The sequence below is a fragment of the Dama dama genome, chromosome 32 (genome assembly GCF_033118175.1).
Source record: "Dama dama isolate Ldn47 chromosome 32, ASM3311817v1, whole genome shotgun sequence".
NCBI lineage: Eukaryota > Metazoa > Chordata > Mammalia > Artiodactyla > Cervidae > Dama > Dama dama.
This window is the reverse complement of record NC_083712.1, coordinates 12,502,094-12,510,044: the sequence shown is the minus strand read 5'-3', so window position 1 is coordinate 12,510,044 and position 7,951 is coordinate 12,502,094. Positions and strand designations below refer to the sequence as shown.

General features: G+C 44.6%; 1 pseudogene; it reads right to left on the bottom strand.

Moving 5' to 3' along the window:
• Positions 1 to 5,644: 5,644 nt before the first annotated feature.
• Positions 5,645 to 6,448, bottom strand: LOC133050398 (ubiquitin thioesterase OTUB1-like; annotated as a pseudogene).
• Positions 6,449 to 7,951: the final 1,503 nt, after the last annotated feature.

The window sequence follows — 7,951 nt, the reverse complement described above, 5'->3', positions numbered from 1 at the left end:
ATGGAGGAACCTCAAATGTGTATTACGATGTGAAAGAAGCCAATCTGAGAAAAGCTATATATCATATGGTTCCAATTTTATGACATTCTGGAGAAAAACAGTACAATGGGGACATTAGTAAAGATTGGTGGTGGCCAGGGGGTTGGGGAGGGAGGGATGAACAGGTGGAGCACAGAGGATGTTAGGCAGTGAAACTACTCTGTACAATCCCGTCATGGTAGGTACATGTCACAGTCCATTTGCCCAAACCCATAGGATGTGCATTACCATAAGCCAAACCCATAGAATGTACATTAACACAGAAAGTATTCTCACCTGTGTTGATATAGCATGGGAGTTGGGAGGCCAGATGCACACTTGGGAATGGTGGCCACTAGCCAAGAACTCACCTGTGCTGCCATCTTTAGCTTCCAGATCAGTAGCCAACAAGCAATCACTGAGAATAAGAGTCATGATTATCTTCTAACAGAGGCCGCTTGCCACCTGCATGTGGGCAGACAGGAATCATCACAAGTGGTGCAGGCTTAGGGCTCTCTGTGTGCAGCCAAGCGGGAGAGGAGCCATTGCTTTGTCAAAGAGATATTACTTTGCCAACAAAGGTCCAAAAAGTCAAAGCTATGGTTTTTCCAGTAGTCATGTATGGATGTGAGAGTTGGCCCATAAAGAAAGCTGAGCACTGAAGAATTGATGATTTGGAACTATGGTGTTGGACAAGACTCTTGAGAGTCCCTTGGACTGCAAGGAGACCAAACCAGTCCATCCTAAAGAAGATCAGTCTTGGGTGTTGATTGGAAGGACTGATGCTGAAGCTGAAACTCCAATACTTTGGCCACCTGATGCCAAGAGATGACTCATTGGAAAAGACCCTGATGCTGGGAAAGATTGAAGGCAGGAGGAGAAGGGGGCGACAGAGAATGAGATGATTGGATGGCATCACCGACTCGATGGACGTGAGTTGTACAGACACCAACTCTGGGAGTTGGTGATGGACAGGGAGGCCTGGCATGCTGCAGTCCATGGGGTCTCAGAGTCGGACACGACTGAGCGATGAACTGAACCGAACTGAACTGATAGAATGTACGACTCCAAGAGCCCTAATGTATGCTGTGGACTCGGTGATGGTGATGTGCCCATGTAGGTTCATCGGCTGTGACAGATGTACCTCCTGGTGCAGGGCGTTGCCGATGGGGAAGACTGTGCGTGTCTGAAGGCAGGGGGTATGCATGAGACCTCTCTGCACTCTCTCCTCAAGGTTTCTGTGGTTCGAAAACTTCTCTAAAGTATCAAATTTACTGATTAAAAAATAAGAGAGAGAATGGGGTGTGGCCACTGATGATCTGCTGTTTCAGGTTGACCAGTAGGTACAGCACACAGAGATGGGCGGGGGGTGGCAGCCAGCCCAGATGTCTCATGGTTGTCCTAAAGGAAAACCAAAGGTCAGTTTTATATTAACTCTCTTTTTGAATTAGGTTAGTCCACTTCCCCCATATATACCAATAGTAAGGAACTAGCAGATGTATTTCCTGTGGGATTTTTCTTTGGAAGAGTAGTGAAAATCTCTTTTCAATCCAACTCCACTGTCTGTCAGGAGGGAAAAAATCAATGTCGGTCATATATAGGGAAAAGCAACCTGAATTTTTTTTTTCCCATTTATTTTTATTAGTTGGAGGCTAATTACTTTACAATATTGTAGTGCTTTTTGCCATACATTGACATGAATCAGCCATGTATGTACATGCGTTCCCCATCCTGAACGCCCCTCCCACCTCCCTCCCCATTCCATACAGATCGCCAGTCCAGGTTGGATGCATGAGACAAGTGCTTGGGGCTGGTGCACTGGGCAACCTGAATTTAACCAGTGGATTTACTCAGGAAAGTACTTTGCTTTCATATTCTGGCAGTTAAGGCTAACTGTTGGAAAGTGAAGGGAAGCTGTCAAAAAAAGGAAAATGTTAAAATAGTTCAAAGAGAGAAAGAAAGATGAGGAGAGATTAAAAGTCAAAGTTTTGGTGATTAGGAAAGAAATATACTAGCTGTGAGAAAATTAGTGGGATTGAGTAGGGAGAAGTATAATTGACTTGAGAAGTGCATTTCTTTTGCGACCCCTCTGGACTGCTTAGGCTGCGGCCTCAGATGAATGATCACCTGTTGCCATTCTTTGTGAAATTCACGTGAGCTGTTTTGCATTTTGGAACCACTGTTTCTACAGCAGGAGACAGATTTCCCATGTCTACTTTGAACTTTTTGGGGGTACTTTGAAAGAAAGGTGTGTTTTCCTCATGAAATTCTTAAGCCCTGCTTAAGCCCTGACACATATTGAAGTAATGAGTTAGTTTTAGACATTGTGAAAGTCCAGCATTATCCATGTATTTACTGTTGAAGAATGAATTTTATTTGACTCAAAATATGTATTTGCTTCTTGCTTTCTTTAGCTTTTAACCTGTTGTTCTGAATTAAATTTGAAATAAAATTCAATGTTAAAACTCTGGACCATTGGAGAGAACAGATTCTGAAGAACAATAGCTCTTAGTGACAGTATCCTTAAAACATATGTATAACCCTGTCACCTTGCTGTGTATCAGAAATTGATACAACATTGTAATTCAACTATACTTCAGTTTAAAAATGATAGCAAATATATTTACAGCTGTTGACCCACTTTCCCCTAATGTGGGGATGCTCAGGCCAGAGGTTGTGGGGAGGAACAGGGAAGTATCCATCTCAGATTTCCTTGAACATGCCAAGTTGGGTGACCCTGGGTCAAGGCTGAGCCAGAGATAGACTGTCCCAGTCACTTAGATGAATTTAGCTTTAATAGAGAAGAGGGGATCCAGTGAAAGTTATTTAGGAAGAAGTGCTGTTATGATGGCTTACTGATGTAGAAGAAAGACCGTGAAGAAGGGGGCTGGGAGTCAGGTGTGAGCCTGACACCTTATTCTGTACCGGTGTGTGGGCGTATTTGCTCGGTCCTGTCCAACTCTTTGTGACCCCATGGACTGTAGCACACCAGGCAAGAATACTGCAGTGGGTTGCCATTTCCCTGGAAGGGGATCTTCCCGACCCAGGGATCGAACCCATGACTCTTGCATCTCCGGCATTGGCAGGTGGGTTCTTGACCGCTAGTGCCACCTGAGAAGCCCCATTCAGCTCCAGAATCCCTGGTTTATAAATCAGCAGGTCTGTCTAACTTTCCAGCCACATGTTGGTGCTGTATCGTTTGGGTGCCATCTTTGATAACATGAGAAGCTACTGTGCCTATCGAGCAGTTTATAGTTTTTCTAAAATTAACTTTTGGGTGCTCATTTATACCCAAATTTATTTCCATCCAAAACCAAAAAAATTATATTTTAAAACAGAAATTACAATCAATGTGCATCAAAACATTATTTTCATTTACATTTAGCATTATCCTTTGCTTCAGCCAAACCCCAGGACCAATTCACCCCTCGTCTGGCCTGTGGTTTCCGGCCCCTCTGTGTCATCATTCCCACAGTAAAAATAAGTGTGTTTGTGTTTTTGCAGAGTGTCTCCTGTCTGTTTCCTTCAGAATGTCTCAGTCCCTAAGAGATGCTCAGGAAATATTAATACATATTGAATAATTGAAATGTATAGGCCAGTGTTACAGAGAAATTATCCACTGTGAAAAGAAGAGAGTGAAAGGACCTCAGGAAGGCGACAGGTTGTGAGCTGGTTCTGTGCATACGTGAGGTGAGAACCTACTGCTGCCATTTATCAGGGGCTTACCATGGGTCAAGTGCGTTTCATTAAATGTCTCATTTAATTGAATCCTTATGATAACCCTCTGCAGCAGGTTCTTAATGTCACTTTTAAAGACTTTTTTTTTTAGAACAGTTTTCGATTCACAGCAGTTTGAGGGGAAGGTACAGCGATTTCGTGTATACCCCCGGTGCTCACATATGCATGGCTTCCTGCATTGTCAGCGGCCCTGCCAGGCGAGACTGGCCTTAAAACCAAAGAACCTCACTGACGCACCGCACTGCTGCCAAAACTCAGCCTCTGCTCACTGATGCCAAGCAGAATCATGGAGACAGTTTTGCATGAATTACAAAGAAGTAGCTTGATTGCTTTGTCAGGCCAAGAGGGCCACATCAAGTTAATGCCCTCAAGACTATGTGTCCCCTCTGGAGCAGGGAGTGAGGTGTCTTACAATGTTCAAGGAGCCACATGTGGTCAGCTCGGGGACATTCTTCTGATTGGCTGGTGGTAAGGTAATCGAGAGTCAGCATCATCAACCTTCTGGTTCAGGCCAGTCTGGGGCCTCCATGCTTGTGGGCAGCACGCAGTTAACTTCATCCTCCTGGTGGGGGCTTCAGAATCTGGAAAACAGCTTAAAGGACATGACTCAAGAATAGTATGTGCAGTCCTTGAGGAGGAGCTAAAGTTCTTCAAATTTGTTTCATGGCTAAAGCTTTATGATTTTATCTTGCTTGACTGTTCTCCTTTCTTTTGGCATTTTCTCACTTTCCTAATTAAATTTTTTCTTTGAAGTTTTTCTACAGACAAAAGGCAGAGGACATGGGTTCATAGTTCACAGTTTACATCAGGATTCCTTCTTAGTGTTGTACATTCTATGCCTATAGACAATTGTATAATGATGTGTATCCATCCTTATAGTATCATATAGAGTAGTTTTTTGTCCTGAAATACTTCTGTGCATGACCTGTTGATCCCTCCCTCTGTCCTACTCTGGGCATACACCAGTCTTTACTGTCTTAAAAAGTTTGCCTTTTCCAGAATGTCCTATGATTGGACCATACAGTATGTTTCCCTCTCATATTGACTTTTCACTTGGGATTATGCATGTAAGTTTCCTTCATATCTTTTTGTAGTCTGACAGCTCATTTCTTTTTAGGGCTTAACACTAGTCCCTTGTCTGCATGACCAACATTTGTTTATGCATTCACCACCTACTGAAGAACATCATGGTTGCTTCTGAGAATTAACAATTATGAATAAAACTGCTATAAACACGCATGGGCAGGCTTCTGTGTGAGCATTCATTTTCCGTTTGCTTGGGTAGATACCAAGGGTTGTGATTTCTGGATCACATGAGAGTATGTTTCAGTTGCATAAGAAGCTGCTAAACTGTCTTCCAAAATAAGTATCCCATCCTGGGTTCGCCCACCAATAGATGAGACTTCCTGTTGCTCACCAGCACAGTGTCATGACTGTTCTGAATTTTGGTCATTCTAATACGTGTGTAGTGGTTCAGTCTCATTTTGCTTGGATAAGACAAATGAAGCATGGAGTACTTAGACAACTTCCCTGAGGCCACACGCTGGTGACTGAAAAGCTGGAATCTAAATACACTTGTTGGAACTGCAACCACATAGCCAAGGCTTGCAACCTCTTCTAACCACTGTATCCCACCCCTTTCCCTGGAGAGATAGGTTTCCTCAAATGTGAAACTACAAGACCACCCTGTTCCCCTTATGCACTGGTCTGTATTGAAGGTAAAAGGGGATAGTGTATCTGTAAGTCTTTTTTTTTCACCACTGGTGTCCCCTTTAATAAAACACAAGGTCATGTGACAGGTAAGGGGGTGGGGCAGTGAAATATGACCATTCACGACCACAAAAACCCCTCTGTACACGTCTAGCGCCTGGCAGAGGGGAGGGCAGGCCTATTCGTAGAGGGTGTCCTGGTGTCCAGGCCGGCAGAGAAGGCAGACCTTGGGCTGGAACCCTCAGGGGGGCGTGGTGCGGCTCTCGCTGCGGTCCATGTCCTCCACCCGGATGGGGACGCTGAGCGCCTGGGCCAGCGCCGGGATGAGGATGCAGCTGCCCCCCTTTGCACGCAGGCTCCACCTCCTGCTGGCAGAGTTCCCTGATGGTCCGCCCACCCTCGATGAAGTGCTCCAAGAACTTGCTGTTCCGCTGCAGATCGCCCGAGGGGAGCAGCCGCAGGAAGATCACTAGGTGGTCCAAGGTGCTCTGGTCGTTGAAGGAGGCCAGCGGGTCAGCCACTGAGGTCTGCTTCTCCACCCGTTCGTTCAGGTCCATGAATGTGTGGTGGAAATCCTCAGCTGTGAGCCCAGTGAAGCCCTGGGATACCTGGTCCTCTTTGCTCTTGGCAGACACAGCCTTGAACTGCTGCAATTCCTTGCTGTCATCCAGCAACCCCTTCAAGTGGGAGAATCCGAAAGCATGACAGAAGCAGTTTCCACCAGCCCTTTTCTTGCGGATGTAGGAGTACTTTCTGTGGCAGTCCTTGACCTTCTGTCGACAGATGTTGTCATCCTCAGCGCACTCTTTGCGAAGGACAGAGAGCTCCAGCCGCTCCCAGACCAGCGGGTTCTGCACAGCTATCTCTTGCTGAATTAGGTCTGCTGAGCCATGATGGCTTCATCATGGGCAAGACAGTTAACACCTTCCCAGTCGCTGCCCAACTGGCTCCTGCTTCTGCTCTGAGATTCCCCCACCGCCATCATTAAACAAGTGGCAGTGGTAAAGAACCCGACTGCCAATGTAGGAGACATAAGAGATGTGGGTTCAATCTCTGGGTTGGGAAGATCCCTAAAGGAGGGCACGGCAACCCACTCCAGTATTCTTTCCTGGAGAATCCCATGGGCAGGGAAGCCTGATGGGCTACAGCCCAAAGGGTTGCAAAGAGTTAGACACGACTGAAGCGACCTAGCACGCATGAATATAGACAGTGACATATGTATATGCAAGTACATGTGATGTATTTGGAAAAGGTGAGATCATGTGAGTACCAGGTGTAACACCAAGTACTTACGTGGCTTTCAATCAATTCCTTATGCCTTTGATTCCTGATCTAGAAATGAAGATATGGCTATATTTTAACCATTATTATGTGACAAGTGAATGTGTGCTATATGTGAACAAAATAAAAACTGCAGCATCTGAGGCTCTGTAGATGGGCAGAGGGTAAAAGAGTCTTGGTGGGTGGTAGTTGTCCATGCAAGAGGCAGGATACAATAGGTCAAATTCAAAGACATGAGGGAAAAGAATAAAAGTGGGATTAAGTGAGTATTAAGTTCAGTCTGTCCAAAGGAAGCCATTATAATGCTTATCATGACAAACTCTACCAGGGGAAAATGATGGCTGAAGCCAATTAGAAAGACAGCCTCCTCCTACCTGCCAAATTACAGGTGTGCCCACCTGCAGTCAGTGAGATTTCCCACCAAGTGTGTAGGTGCAGTTGGCGACACTCGAGGTGTCTTCATTGTTTAGTGGAATGTCTTTCTTTCTTTTAGTTTCTTGGAACAAAATTATGTAACCCATTTTTATAACTATTGAATTATAACTAATCATGTTGACTATTCATTGAGTAATTGTATAGATCAGTTATCCTGGTAGATGCTGGCAATGATCATTTTATTTCCCCTTGACATTTATGGAGGTTCTGGATTTGTGTCAGTTTGCAGCTCTAGGGGCTTCCCAGGTGGTGGTAGGGGTAAAGAACCTGCTTGCCAATGCAGGTAGATATAAGAGACATGGGTTTGATCCCTGAGTCAGGAAGATTCCTGGAGGATGGCATGGGAACCTATTACATATTCTTGCCTGGAGAATCCCGTGGACAGAGGAGCCTGGCAGGCTACAATCTTAGGTTGCACAGAGTCAGACATGACTGAAGAGACTTAGCACATACACATACACATACACATAGCAATGAAATCACTCACTTTGAAACTGATGATGTGCTATAGATGAGCATTTGTGTGCATCTATTAATTGGATATTAGCTCATATTCCAACCATCTCATCTTCATCATCCATAAAGGTAAAATCTACCGCCAATTTTATGGACAATTTTAAATATAACACTCTTTTTTGTGTGCTGTAATTCTATTATGTGCATTAGAAAAATGTTTTCCCTACTCCATTTTCAAAGAGCTTACTTTACAAAAAAAAAAAGGTTATTTTGATAAAACAGAATGCTGTGTCAATAGCTCCAAGTCTGATAC